General features: G+C 33.1%; 1 long non-coding RNA gene across 1 annotated transcript in view; it reads left to right on the forward strand.

Moving 5' to 3' along the window:
- Positions 1-15,102, forward strand: part of LOC129534252 (uncharacterized) — a 37,495-nt gene extending 22,393 nt beyond the window's left edge. Inside the window, exons 2-3 of the long non-coding RNA XR_008680773.1 lie at positions 13,118-13,231; positions 14,753-15,102. This is a non-coding gene — a long non-coding RNA (uncharacterized lncRNA). The remainder of the gene's footprint in view (positions 1-13,117; positions 13,232-14,752) is intronic.
- Positions 15,103-16,095: the final 993 nt, after the last annotated feature.

The following is a 16,095-nucleotide window of genomic DNA, read 5'->3' on the forward strand; positions in this document are numbered from 1 at the left end:
TGTAACCACATTAAAATGTTTATGCCTAGTAACTTACTTGCAAACTCTAGGAATGACTTTATAACAATAGTAGCTAACACTCATGTTACTAATATACTGATAGTAGTATACTACTACTTCATTTCATCACAGTGATGGCAAGCAGATTGTAATATTGATCCCTATAATGCAATTTTAAAAGTTATTTTTAAATTTAATTTAAGTTACATAAGTGACAAAAAAAGAAATTTGAATTCCATGTCTATAACTCAAAGCTACTGTTCTAATTGTTAGATAATACTGCTGTAAAATATTTTTAATTCCCTTCTGCTCTGGAATAAAATATAGGTTATAATACTCCAGATTTTAAATGGGGGCTCAAGTATACTTATTTTAATATTGTTTTCTCTTAAACTAATTTGCCGTAAGAAGAATTTTATAAAGAATATTTAATATAAAGATGCAGAGGATAGTTTAATGGTATATTTATGTCACATTTTCAGTAAGGCAATTACTATGCTTTTCCTTAAATATGAATTACTTTATATAAGTGGTAGAAGTTTTCTTGCAGTGCTTTATACACCTTAAGGATGCCAAAAGTAAAACAAAATGGCAAGTCCGAGCCGGTATTCCACTACAAATAATATTTTAATTCTATGACTCTCATTTCATTTGGATAGCTTTGAACTCCATCTGGTCACTGACAGGAGGAAAAAAAAGTTTGAGTTCCCATTTTCATTAATATCTTCACTTTTTAAAGTGGAAAATGGAAAGCTTCAACTGCTAACAAATCAACAACTAATACGTTCATAAATGAACCTGCTCCTATAATGGTCTAAAGTGGCTCTCTGTTTAAGAAAGCAATTGATGCAATTGGACCTTCCTATTATTTTCTTTAAATAATCAAGTTATTTGTTTTTAAAATACAAGTGCATTTATATTCACAGTTTACATGAGTGGACAATATTATATTTGGTTTTATGGTTTACACAAAACAGGGATATTGACAGAATGTTAATATGTTCATATTAACATATTACCTAAGATATCTTATGAACATATTACTTAATGTATCTTATGACTTAACATATCTTATGAACATATTACTTAAAATAAAAAAAATTTCAGACTACAGAAAGTTAAAGCAGAAACTTTTGTTGACTGGATGAATTCGAAGGGTGAATAGGAAATATATTTCAGCCAGCTATGACAAATAGAGAAAAACACAACTGAAAAAGAAACCCAGCCATCTCTCTTTGATACTATGTCTCTAGTTAGCTACATGAATTTAATAACTCATGGAGTATTTCTGCATCATAGTCTTATTACCTGGAAAATAGGTAGGTTGTATTAGATCAACAGTTCTTCGCTGGATGATTTTGCATCCCCATGGGACATTTGGCAATGGTTGAAGACATTGTTTATATCACAACAGTGGGAAGGGGGTTAGGGCTGGCAATACTGGCATCTACTAGGTAAAATGGAACAGGAGAACTCCACACAACAGAAAATTATCCAATCCAAAAGAGTAATGTCAACATTAGGAGACCCTAGAACAGGCGGTATTTATGGTTTCTATATCCGGGATTTCAGGATGAGTTTTTTAGAGTTAATTGGGGAACAAGAGGTAGAGTGAGAGGCTGAGATGCCTTTTTACCAATTAGGTTTTCTTCAAACAAAAATTTGAAGAATTAGTAACTTTTAGTTCAAACTGAATTATCCAGAATGTTCTATAAAATACCTTCAAACGAATCATTTTTCTTTGAAAATACTACGGTAAGGCTAATCTTTCACTTTTCAATGTGGAGATCCCCATCCAAAGTTTATGGCATTTATTTATCCAGTCTTACAATAACATCTTACGTTGCTATATAATTATAATATGAATATTATGGATGATATACATATCTTTATAATCCATTTAAATCACTTCTAAAGCATGAATAATATATATGTCTTTTACACGTGCATGTATACACACAAATACAATTTACTTATAAACATATTAAGAAGTTAGCAATATGGGAATATTATATATATTATATATATATAACATTTTTTATCTCTCTGTCCCCAAACTTTGTGATTTTATAATTTCAATAAAAGTACAATTTTGTTCAAACTGTATTTGTATCTTATGTTTCTGTTCATGCTTCTGCAGGATATTTTACAAGATAAAAGTGTGGTCCATTGCTATTTGCTTTACTAAAGTTCTAAATTTTAAATAGTACTAATTTCTAATTTATTAGAAAATACTTACGATAAAGCATTAATTTGATAATTCAAGAATGCCAATATAAATACATGAAATGGAACACAGTAAAAAATAAATGTATGAACAGTCACATAAACCATTTCATGTCATCATTTTCTGTATTTACCAAAGTTATAGCTCTTTCGAATGATTATTGCTAATGTATTCATCTCTGACAAAGCACAATTATTTATTTAAATGAATGAACAAAAGAAATAAACAGACTGGCTCATTTTCATGGGTGACTGACTGAAGGAATTTAAGACCTTCTTCAATAATCCTCAATTCATGAATCTAGATGGTATAAACACATATTGATAATTTTAAAACTAAAATAATCAAAAATGTACATTAAAATATTTTTTAAATGAATTATTATTCACATAAAGAATTTGAAGTGATATAAAAATGTTAAATAAATAATACAATGCAATTCAGTATATTATTTCAATAACAGTTTTTAGTGTACTCTTTGAAGCAGAAATATTATAACATTCTTTGTCATAATGAGAAGACAATTTTAAACATCTTTTCCAAATATTAAAGTTGTCTGGCATATGAGACTACATTTATGTGACTGTATGTTGTATTTCAATGATGAATGAGTTTTACCTAGAAAAGATTAATAGAAGATTTTAATAAAAGTAAACTATATGAGTCGTACAGTTATTGTTGTTAAGAGCTAAAATAAAAGCTTCACTTACAGAAAAAAATACTAAAAGGTTTAGTAACTACTCAACATGAATTTGCCTGTTACTAAAATATTTTATTATTAGGCTGTTGCAAAAGTAATTGTGGCTTTTACCATTACTTTTAAAGGTAATTAAAAGTACTTGTGCACCTAGCTATTACTTGTGCACCTAGCTATTCATAGAAGGAGAAAAATCAATATTTAATTTAACATTCCATGTTATCTGGCCACTCAATTATTTGGTGGTTTCAGGCTCCATTTTGGGGAATTCTAGAGTTTCTTTATGGTTTCAGGAATGTCTGCATTAGGAGAGGTTGGGAGAGAGGGTATTTTGTTGGATGTAATTTCTTCATTTTACTTTAATCAAAATAGTTTCTCTTGTAACTATACGCATAGAGAATTTCAGAAGAGGCTTTTAACTGAACAGAGGGATTTATAGAACAACAACACAACAAAGGTAGATAATTTCAAATTAATATGGTAATATGCACTGCTGTTACACTGATCTCTTGGTCAAGTAATTTAAAACAAGAATTAACAACTAAAATTGAAATTTAGGTAATTAAATTCTATGAATAATTTTATAACCAAAAGAGGCAACTATTGAGATGCTGGAGATTAAGGGTATCCTATCTTAAGGAATGTAGCCATTGTGGAATTAGGACAGCACTTTTAAATGTAGAACATACCTGCATTTGTTTCTTGTCAAGTTCACCATTAGAGACAAAACTGATTGTCAGAACTGTGGAACATATGAGTAGCAACATACTTTTTATACTGACAATTAGGTTGAAACAACCGAAGAATGAAATGCATAAAAAGTGTGCTCATTCCCACCATAGAATAAGAATTGCACTTAAAAAGTTAACGAAATATAATTTTGATAGGAAAATATTTGTTATTAGAGGGAATAAAGAAATTTTGTAAAGTAAAAAATAAACCCATTGACATATTGAGTAGTGTGTACATTCCCTGTCCAATTCTATTACAAGCAAGTCTAAATCTAGAGCCACTAAAATTTCTATGATAGACAGTTTATCTTTAACTAGATGTATTTTTTTCTTTTCAACTAAAATGCCTTAGTAATTTCAGTACGATTTTTTTTCTTAGATGTCAAACATCTTTTAAAATTCAAGTTATGGATCACTTAACTCTAAATACATGCTTTTATTTTATTTCCAAAGCTTAGAGGACAAAGATTATTAAAATCTGAGTGTTCAAATATAAAATATCTTGAAGTATATGCATTAAATGTTCCATATTTTAGGCTACCATTGAGAAGATGTTTCTCTAAGCAAGATTTGATAAGACTAATCATGAAACTAAACAGCCAGCTGTTTAGATTATAGTACAATCCTTGCTGCCATGTATAACACTATTATCATCATTGGTTTTATAATCCTTTGGCTCAACTAACTACTTACTGGAGATAGCCGAAGAGAACTAACAAAGTTTTTAATGTGATGGCATTAAAAGGTGATATGGTTCAGTTGTGTCCCCACCCAAATCTCATCTTAAATTGTAGTTCCCATAATCCCCAGGTATCGTGAGAGGGACCCCATGGGAGGTAATTGAATCATGGGAGCCATGTCCCCAATGCTATTCTCATGATAGTGAGAAAGTTCTCATGAGATCTGATGGTTTTTATAAGGGGCTTCCCCCTTCCCTTAGCTCTCTCCTTCCTGCCGCCATGTGAAGAAAGAGGTGATTGCTTCCCCTTCTGCCATGACTGCAAATTTCCTGGGGCCTCTTCAGCCCTGCAGATCTCTGAGTCAATTAAACTGCTTTCCTTTATAAATACTCAGTCTCAGGTATGTCTTCATTGGCAGTGTGAGAATGGACTTACACAAAAGGCCAACATGAATCCCTTTCTACTGGGACAACAGTATTTGGAGTTAAGAGTTAAAAAGAAAACATAAAAAGATGAACTGTAAACCTTCATTCAAAAATAAAACAGCATATTATATTACACTTTCATATGCAATAATATTTTTAAAAGTTCACTGTAAGTATAAATTTGTGTGAGATATAACCAACTTATTATAGTTGTAGTTTCATAAATTAAAAGATGTGGATGAAGTTCCAAGATTTGAAATTACTGAGCTTTTATTATCAAAGTTAAAGATGGCAGAGTAATAATAATTATCTTCAGTTTGAACAATAAATCATTCAGAGGGTGGTGCCCAGCTGGTTGTTTACTTTTCCCCTTAGAGAAGATTGAGGAAGTAGTGTTAAGATTTACTATTAGAAAGATGTTTAGAAGAATAATTTTGTGACAGTGATTAAATTCTAAAATCCTTGATCCAAAAGGGAATTGAGAGTATGAAATTAGATAATGAAATTTCCTGCTGTGTATCACATGCCATCACTGAATAAATTCTCTTGCCACATATTTTTGTATTGTGTTTCTTTTCCTCTGTGTCATAAACCTCTATCCACCTCATTTAACATTTTTACTGATTTTTTTCTCCCACAAATCATATTCTTATTGTGCCAAATACTATTAATATAAAATCTAACAGGCTAACATAAAGAAAGAGATGTCACTTTATCCTTAGAGGTATCTCCAGATGTGGGCCTGTCATGTGGCGGGGGGAGTATCTGCTGAGCCTAAGACTGTGGAGATGGCAGAAGCAGTTTTATGCCTCTGAGGTCTCAGCAAATTGGCATCAGTCACACTTACCTGTCTGTTTCCTTCACTGATCTCTTTTAAGCTATTTCTAAACCTTCCCCCTGTCCATATCGTGCCTCTGTATTCGAAATATAATATTATTAGACACAGAATTTTACTTAAAAATACCTACTCACAGGAAAATAATGAGACTTTCTCAAAGAAAGATCATTCCTATATTTTTGGCAAAGGGATGGGCTCCTCTGGGAAGCCTTTCAGAGAGCTACATTGACACATTTGTATAAAAATAAATGAAACAGTATTCATCACAACTATGTGTCTCTTGCAGGATTCTATAACCCCTAAACTAACATTCTGCAGATGGCATGCCAATGTATTCAAGAGGGATCATATATAATTTGGATAGTTTTGATATATTAATAGGATATATACATCAGGCTTTCTTTTTAAAAAGTGAAATAAACATATATGATCTTAGAGGCAAATCAATGACTTTTATATTTTTGAAACCCCTAAATTAACTTTTTAAACCAAATGAGGCTATTATATAATAGTCATCATTCTTTAAAAGTTTCTACTTCCATTTCTTCCCCTCCTGATAAGTTTATTTTCTCCTGTATCACACCACTCAAATTTCTAGTAACCTCTTAACTTCCAAAAGGAATAATGGTGTGTTCCTCATGCCCTGTGACTTCGTACCAGGATTTGCTTACAGTCACTATCCCTGAATGGAAACTATTTTTCTCTGATCCCAAGATCCTAAGCAGAGCATTGTATGCATGTTGTACTCTACTTCCAACCAACCCTTTAAAGCACCAGGCACTCTGCATGTTGCATTCTGGCCAGAGTGCACTGCTTTGAATTCCTCTCATTTGACTCTTTGACGATCCTTACTCAGTGCTCTTCTTCAGCCTGTTTCGTCAGTCTGCAATTATCTTTTTCTTCTTTACCTCCAGTTGAAATTTTACTTCTATTTCAATATCTATTTTAAATACTTTATCCTTTTAATGATTACCCTCACACCCACTTAAGTACATACACTGGTACACACACTCACTACCTCTCTAGGTAGAAATGGTTGATTCTTGTCTTGAATTCTGCTTGTACTCTTATGTAGCAAATTTTTTTCAAACAGCCAATATATAAACTTCAATTGGACTTATCGCTGTATTGAAGGCCCAGATTATTATTTTTTTTAGAAATTGGCTACATTCTAGAATGCCTAGAAAACCAAACTAGACTGTATACTTAAAAAATTAAATTAAATCTTAAAAGTACATATTAATATTTCTAATAATTCAACTAAGAAAAAACACTTTCTCTGAATGTAGCATTTTACCATTTTCCTGACATTTCTATTTTCTAATGTATTAGAAATAAATGTTAAAGGTTTTGGGGGGTGATAATGGCCTATGTTTTAACTTCGGCTTAATGTTTATTAATGTGTTACTTCTGAAATCAATTATTTCTATAATTGTTAAATATGTCTTTATAATGTCTACTATTGTTAAATATATCTTTATAATTTAAAAAATCATATGCTGAAAGCAAAACCATTGGCAAAATGAACACGTTGGACATTTTTAAAGCATATAAGAAAGAAAGAAAGGATTACAGCACAATACTAGAGACCTTAGTGCTTAATAAAATTCTATGTGTTTTCCCACAATTCCACTTTAATATTAAGTGTAATTGTAAAACGATTCTGAAGATGTAGCAAGATGAGTGTCAATTATAGGCAAAAGCAAGGAAGGGGTAGCATGGAACCTTCTAGTTCTTTCTTCCACTACCACAGTAACCAATGAAGCAATGTGCAACAGATGGTAGAGCCTCCATCAACCTGAAGCAGAATATCCTGCTGCCTACAATACACATAAACATATCAACACAAAACTTTTTCTTTTTAAATTTCTGACACGTAATATTTATACATATTTATGGGATACAGTGTGATGTTTCAATACATGTATAAAATATGTAATGATTAGGGTAACTAGCATATCTATAACCTCAAATATTTGTCATTTCTTTGTGGTGAGAACATTCCAAATTCTCTTTTCTACCTATTTAAAAATATACAATATATTATTGTTCACTATAGTCACTTGACTGTACAACAGAACACTAAACATTATTCTTGCTATCTCACTGTAACTTTGTACCCACTGGACAACTTCTTATTCCCCCACTCCCAAATCCCTCTAGGCCTCTGCTAGCAACTATTCTACTCTTTACGTCTAGAAGATCAACTTTTGAAGATTCCATTTATGAGATCACGTGGTATTTGTCTTTCTATGCCTGGCTTGTTTCACTTAACATATTGTCCTCCAGGCAATTTCGTGTTGCCTCAAAAAACAGAATTTTAATGTTTTTTTTTTATGGCTGAATAATATTACATTGGGTAAATATACCACATTTTTTTTATCCATTCTTCAGTTGATGGACACTTAGATTCCATAACTTGGCTATTGTGAATAGTGCTACAATAAACATAAGAGTTCAGATATTTCTTCATCATATTTATTTCATTTCCTGTGAATATATACCCAGTGCTGGGATTGCTATATCATACTAAAGTTCAATTTTTAATTATTTGAGGGATCTCCATACTTTTTTCCAAAATGGCTGCACTAATTTACATTCCCACCAACAGTGTGTGAAGGTTCCCCTTTCTCGCCACATGGCCTCTCCAACATTTGTTATTTTTTGTCTTTTGATAATAGCCATTGAAGGTGAGGTGAGATGGTATTTTACAGTGGTTTTGTTTGTTTGCTTGTTTTGAGACAGGGTGTCACTCTGTCACCCAGGCTGGAATACAGTGGTGCCATCACAGCTTATTGCAGCCCTGACTCCATCTCAATCAATTCTCCCCCCTCAACCTCCCAAGTAGCTACTTACTATATACTTAATCTCTCTGTGTGTGTGTGTATGTGTATATATATATGTGTGTGCCTGTGTGTGTTTCTCATAATGCCTTTCCATAATGTAAGGAACATATTGGGAAGGTCCTTGGAATTACAGTAAACACAATACATTTAAAAGAAAACAACCCATTTCATAGTTCTAGATATTATCTTTTCTCTTTCTCTTTCTAGTTCTTGGTTTATTTTCTTGCCGTTTTAGACTAAATCTCTGACTCACTTTTTGAAGCTCCAAATAATGCAAAAATTTCTTCTGATTTTACTAATTTAACCTCTTTTGTTATATTCACCCACACATTATATGCATGTCACCATTCTCTCTGTCTGGAATAATCTTTCCCCTGATTTTTGCCTGGTTATGTACTACTGATTCTTCAGCTATCACTTGACATGCCTTTGTGTTGGAAAACCTCTGGGTCCTGGACTTATATACTCTCTCATAATTTGCATTCTTAACTCTTTTTATTCTTAACAAAATTGAAAATTAAATTATTTTTTATATTTAATAAGGCATTTCTGTATCCACCATTAAGCCATATGCTACCTAAAGACAAGCACCATGTGTCATTATCTCTGACATATCTTGTCACAGGCAAGCACAGTGCTATGATGAGAACATAATAGATACACAAAAGCATGTGATGGATAACTGCAGTACCTTATAATCAACTATTTTGAAAATGGTATTTCTAGGATAATCATACTTAGCATCATTGTACCAATTTGTATGTTCATCTTAATATTCGCTAACTTTGATCATTTTTTCAAAACACATTTCTATTCTATAGCTTTCACTTTTCGTAATTAAAGTTTTCTAAAAAATGAACATTTTCATAACTTTAAAAAAAGGCTTTATCAATTATTCTAACAGCATTCAGAGTAAAAGGCAACTTAATTTGATTGATTAATTTTGGATTTAGTTAAGTTAGAAGTTGCCAAATTATAATATAGTATTTAATTTGATATTCTGAATTTAATTTGATACTGAATTTCATATATGTTAGATATTTACAAATTATGCATTGAATTCAAGTTTTAATATTTAACATCTGGTAACTTTTATGAAACAGATATTTTATTACTATATTTCAAAGTTTCCTGTTTTATTGCATTTTATTTACTTGAAATAAATAAATAACTGAAATACAGGATGAAGATAATAACAAAACTCACAGCTAACATTTATCATGAGCAGGTATAGGATAAGTGATTGACATGTGCTATCTTATGTAACCCTCACAACCACCCAGAGGGGTAAACGCCACTATTCTCATTTAGACATGAGGAAACTATAGTCATAACTAGGTATCCAGTTCTAAAAAAGGAGCTTAACTGAAATGCTTGAGGCCCTGCCATGATGCACCACTACTTCATTGCATTAAACACAGTTTAAAATTAAACTACACATATCCTTAAAATTTATCTGTGGGAGCAGGAGATATAAAACTAAGAAGAATGGTTGGTTTTATTAAAATCCCTTTCCTAACGTCACTGAGCAGTACAACATGTTTATAATTAAAATGAATGAAACTTAACATTGGCTTTATTCTTTTGTGATTCCTGCACGTAGCATCCTTCTCTACCACATAGCACAACATTATGGACAACAGCATGAGAACCATCTTTAATTCTGCCTCCTGTTTCCAGTAACTCCAGCAATAGGAGTCAATGTTGAAGATAATATGTAAATAAATCACTAATAATTCAGCATTACTCCCAGGTGGGCTAGGGAAAAGCATAAATTATTTCAATGTACAGTCCAGTAAATCCTTTGTTTTTGGTCTCTGATGCGTAACCATTAAAGGTGCACCTTATTAAGAAATTCTTATGTAACATTTCTGACATAAATGTCATCTGTCTTTCCAAAACTGTCTTTTAAAACAAACTTCTATTCAGTTATCTTTACATAGTTGAGTAGTATAGGACATTTGTTAAACATAAATGGAAAAAACCATATTCTTCAGAAACAAAATATTCTTCATATTAGAAGATCAAATTGAGACTTTTTGCTTCTCTATAATATTTTATTACTTCTCTGTTTTTCTTCTGATACTTGGGGTGAAACTGGTGCAAGCTAAGAGTTGAAAATCAATGCCTCAGGGCAGGGGCTTTTAATACTACTACATATTAGAATCACCTTGAAATAGTAAATACATGAAAGCTGACAGCCCACCTCAGAACACTTAAGTTATAATTGGATGGGGCCAGAATGTTTAGAGTTTGAAAAGTTTCCAGGTGTTTCTCATATGCATACACTATTGAAAACTACTCTTAAGAGGTAAGAAACCTAAACAAATAAAGTCTATTCTTAAAATTCAATTTTTCTACATACTCTCCCATAGCAAATTTCATGTATTTCCCACGATATTATTTTTTTATTCTCCCCATATACATTACAAAGAGGTCATTAGTACTCTAATTATATTTTGTCCTTCTCTTTAGGAAGTGTTTCTGTCAGGTATTATAATTATTTTACTTTATAATTATAATGCAATAATATTTTGCATTAAAAATTAATTAACACATAGAATGTACCAGGTATTGTTCCAAAAAACTTTTCCAATACTGAGTCTACAGAACTATTGCTATCTTCATTTCACAAACAAGGAACTTGGAGCATAGAGAAGATCAAATAACTTGACTAAAAATCAGTCAGCTGTTAGGTAGCACAGCCATGATACAACCCCAGAGCAGCATGGTGCTTGACTAATAATAACAAAATAATGAGTTGATAGTTATATAGCAATTAGAACAGCTCTGGCAAGTGTTAGGTTATTGCTTACTTTACTATTATCATTATGATCATTATTATTATTATTTACTGTGTGATTACCATGTACTAGGCATAATGCTAAGAACTTTACATAGTTACATGGTTGTATATGCTTTATTTCATTTTCACCTCACAATATCCCTGTGAGATGAGAACACTTATTGCTGTAAGCAACTTGTTTCAGTCACCCAACCAATAAGCAGATGAGCCTGAACAAAAACCCATAGTTAAAACCATGGCATTTTTCTTTTTCATTTTGTATCCTGTACAGGATTTAATAATAGTTTTCTCAAACAGTAGTAAACTATTATTTATTGAATTGAATTAAATTGAATTTGTATATCTATGATTCAAACTTAGTTACATTACTTTGCAGTAGAGACATTTTCCTTTTTTTATATATATTTGTGTCTGTCTTATTTAATATCTGTTAGCCTGACGTTCTTAAAAAATATCAGTTTATCAGATGAGTAGATTGCAAAAATTTTCTCCCATTCTGTAGGTTGCCTCTTCATTCTGATGGTAGTTTCTTTTGCTGTGCAGAAGCTCTTTGGTTTAATTAGATCCCATTTGTCAACTTCGGCTTTTGTTGCCATTGCTTTTGGTGTTTTAGACATGAAGTCCTTGCCCATGCCTATGTCCTGAATGGTATTGCCTAGGTTTTCTTCTAGGGTTTTTATGGTTTTAGGTCTATCATTTAAGTCTTTAATCCATCTTGAATTAATTTTTGTATAAGGTGTAAGGAAAGGATCCAGTTTCAGCTTTCTACATATGGCTAGCCAGTTCTCCCAGCACCATTTATTAAATAGGGAATCCTTTCCCCATTTCTTGTTTTCATCAGGTTTGTCAAAGATCAGATGGTTGTGGATGTGTAGTATTATTTCTGAGGGCCCTGTTCTGTTCCATTGGTCTGTATCTCTGTTTTGGTACCAGTACCATGCTGTTTTGGTTAGTGTAGCCTTGTAGTATAGTTTGATAGACTGGATTAAGAAAATGTGGCACATATACACCATGGAATATTATGCAGCCATAAAAAATGATGGGTTCATGTCCTTTGTAGGGACATGGATGAAGCTGGAAACCATCATTCTCAGCAAACTATCGCAAGAACAAAAAACCAAACACCACATGTTCTCACTCATAGGTGGGAATTGAACAATGAGAACACATGGACACAGGAAGGGGAACATCACACACTGGGTCCTGTTGTGTGGTAGGTGGAGGGGGGAGGGATAGCATTAGGAGATATACCTAATGTAAATGACGAGTTAATGGGTGCAGCACACCAACACGGCACATGTATACATATGTAACAAACCTGCACGGTGTGCACATGTACCCTAGAACTTAAAGTATAATTAAAAAAAAAAAAGAATCCATCATCCACATAACCTTGAGCCAATGACCTCCACAAGCTTCACTTTCCTTATTTGTAAATTCAGATAATGGTACTTACTTCACAGGACCGTTTGGAATCTAAGGAGTTACTGCATGTAAAATACCTAGCACATAAAGCGTCAATAAAACAGCTCTTTTATCTCAAAAAAAAAAAATCAGTTTAGTTAAATAACGGTTTATCTCTTTGGGAAATGTAAGAGAGAAAACAGTCTAGAAATTGCGACATCACTGTCTTTTCACCAAATACAGAATATGGGTGTGGTAGGCAGCTTCTAAGGTGACTGCCAATGATCTCTGAGTCTTGGTATTCCTACCGTTGAGTCTGGGTTGGATTTAAAGACTTGTTTTTAATGAATGGAAAATATCAGAAATAATGGGATATTACTTTTGAGATTAAGTTATAAAAAGAAAGTACCTTCAGCCTTGAGCTCTGAGTGTTGCTATTTCTCTCTCCAACCCCCTATCTCAGTGGAAAAAGAGCCTATTGCGAGCACCCCTATGAGGAGAGAGGGCCATCTGAAGACGAATTGATATCTCTCATCAACAGCCAGTAAAATTCTGAGGCCTGCCTATAGCTACATGAGTGAGTGTGAAAGAGCGTCTTTTGAGGCCTACTGTCAGTCCCTTTGACAAGTTTTGGGGTGGATTATCTTCCAATTCAGCTTTAAGATGACTGTGGCTAAATAACATCTTGGATAAGCTGATTCACTTCAGTGTCCTTAGAGACCTTGAGCCAGAGGAACACAACTGAACTACATTCACAATTCTGAGATAAGTTTTTTGTTAAGGCACTTCATTTGGGGATAAATTTTTATGCAGCAATAGATAATGAATAATTAATATTTTGGTTATGTGATATATGTGAATTCATTTTGGAATCTTCACATAAACTTCAAACAGATAGATATGTATGCAGCTAGAACCAAATAAAAACAAAGGCCTACATTACTGAATATTGGGAAATATGTGATTTTTATGTAAATGCACCATATGTGCAGATAACAAAAATGTGACCAATATGAATCCTGAAATGAAAGACAGGAGCAGGCACTATGAATTACAGGTTTTCATGTACAGTGAGGCTTCTCTCACAGACCAATTCTCCACAGCATATTCTAGGTTAAATGCAGGAAGAATTTTTTTTTTTAAGTAAAGGTGTTTGATAATTCTCCTTATTAATGCCAAATATGTCAGTAGGCTTTCCATAAAAAAATAAGGAATGGTACATCATTTTTTTACTTTTTATTTATAAAACTAGAAATATTCATTACCATTAGAAAAATTGATTTGGATAACAAAGCATTTAAAATTGATATGGATGAAAAAGCATTGTTAATATCTTATTCTAACTATTTAGTGGGATGATAAGATTTTTGTTTCAGTAGTTCTAACAGAACAAAGTCATTAATTAGGGAAATGACAGTCCTTCAAGAACATCATTAGAATGATGCGCTTCTGCTTTCAACAAAGAGAGAAGCCAGAGAACCGAAGCAACTCAAATTTGATACAGATTCACAAAGGATCAGAAGTTCAAAACATACTAATGCATATGAACATTATATTAGAGACGATTGCATCCCAAACTGGTATTTTACCTAATAATATATAAGCAGTTATAATATTTTTAAAAATTATTCATGCTCAAATAAGTTTGAGAAAAAAATGCTGGTTAGACAGGCTTGTTAATTGTAGGGCTCTCCTGTGCTTTAAATTACTAATACGCACGATTAATCTCTAAGAGTGAGCCAAGAAACAGCATTTCCTACCTTCATTTGAGCATTGAGATTTTTGTGAAGGCTAAACAATTAGCCTTGCCCAGAGTAATGTTCCATGGAACAATAAATGAGGAACACTCTTAAGTATCATAATTCAAAGAGTTCACAGTAAGCTACAAGAAAGCAGGAACCACCTTTAGCCACTCCCAGTGTGCTCCCAGTACTAAGTACAGTACTGACAGTGCAGGCTTTTACTAAGTAATTACTGATGAACGAATAGATAGACACCCCCAAACTGTAAGTTGGAAAGTATTAGCTACATGCATATATTATTTTCAATTGTAGTCTTGCATCAAATAATGATTTATTTCTCTTCATCTTTCTACCAGCATCTCAATGCAAGGTCACTTCAGAAGTCTGTAGGCTTCTATAACAGCACACAGGATCAAAGGAAGGACCCTCCACTCAAGAATAATCTGTCATGATTGCGGCTAATATCAACATTATCCAAGACCTTATTTAGGTTCCTTGAAAGCTGGTATCTGTGCAGCTTCCATTCAGGTGGAAGGTATTGAAATCATCATAGACTGGCAAAAATGGCCAAGCGCGGTGGCTCACACCTGTAATCCCAATACTTTGGGAGGTCAAGGCGGGCAGATCACTTGAGCTCAGTAGTTCGAAACCAGCATGGGCAACATGGGAAAACCCTGTCTCAACTGAAATAAAAAAGTTAACTGGACATGGTGGCATGCACCTGTAGTCCCAGCTGCTCAGGAAGCTGAGGTGGGAGGATCATTTGAGCCTGGGAAGTCAAGGCTGCAGTGAGCTGTGATCCGGCCACTGCACTCTAAACCTGGCAACAGAACGAAACCTTGTCAAAACAAAAACAAAACAAAACAAACAAACAAACAAAAAAACTCTATTTTTAAGTCCTCACTGCTAAATGCAAAATTTTCTACCACAGGGTGGTAGTAATAGATTTCTGTTATTGAGAAGACCCTCCTCCCCACCCACCCCAAAAAAAAAAAAAACGAAAACTTTTCTCTCCAGGTATTTAGTAATTCCTTCTTTTTTTCTCTTTTATCAGGAAAACTGATATACTATTTTCAATGAGTTTTGGATTTTCTAAGGGCACACACAGAGAGAATAACTTTAGGCTACTTCTTGAAGATATAATTCAGCGATTTTTAACCAATATTTATACCATCCAGCATCACCTGGATTATAGCCAATCAAACAAAGCATATGAACCAAGTAATCACACAATATCTGCATTGATGTGTTGTCTACATGCAGCAGAATGATCTGGATAGCTCACCAAAAACATAATTCATATATACCTTTTTTACTCCATTTGCCAACATACTTTATTTCAGAGAAATTTTAAATTATATCTCAGCTGTTTCTCAGAGCTCCTTTGTGGAAATTACATCCTGGTTTCTGTTCCATACTTGAGTAAACTACAGGCTTTCCAGTACATTGTCCATTGGACCAAAATCGGGAGCAAGAGAAATAGTGTTATGGCAGTCAGGACACAGTAGCTGGAGCCAAACTATCTCGGTTCAAATTTTCGCTCTGTCACTTACTAACTCTTTATCCTTGAACGTATTATTTAACCTCTTTGCCTCAATTTCCACAACGGTCATCAAAGGGAGTAGTAATAGGATGAGTTAGGGTCATCACTTAAATTGAATGTATTAATACATGCATCACTTAGAACAGGTGTATGGTG

The sequence above is a fragment of the Gorilla gorilla genome, chromosome 5 (assembly GCF_029281585.2).
Source record: "Gorilla gorilla gorilla isolate KB3781 chromosome 5, NHGRI_mGorGor1-v2.1_pri, whole genome shotgun sequence".
NCBI lineage: Eukaryota > Metazoa > Chordata > Mammalia > Primates > Hominidae > Gorilla > Gorilla gorilla.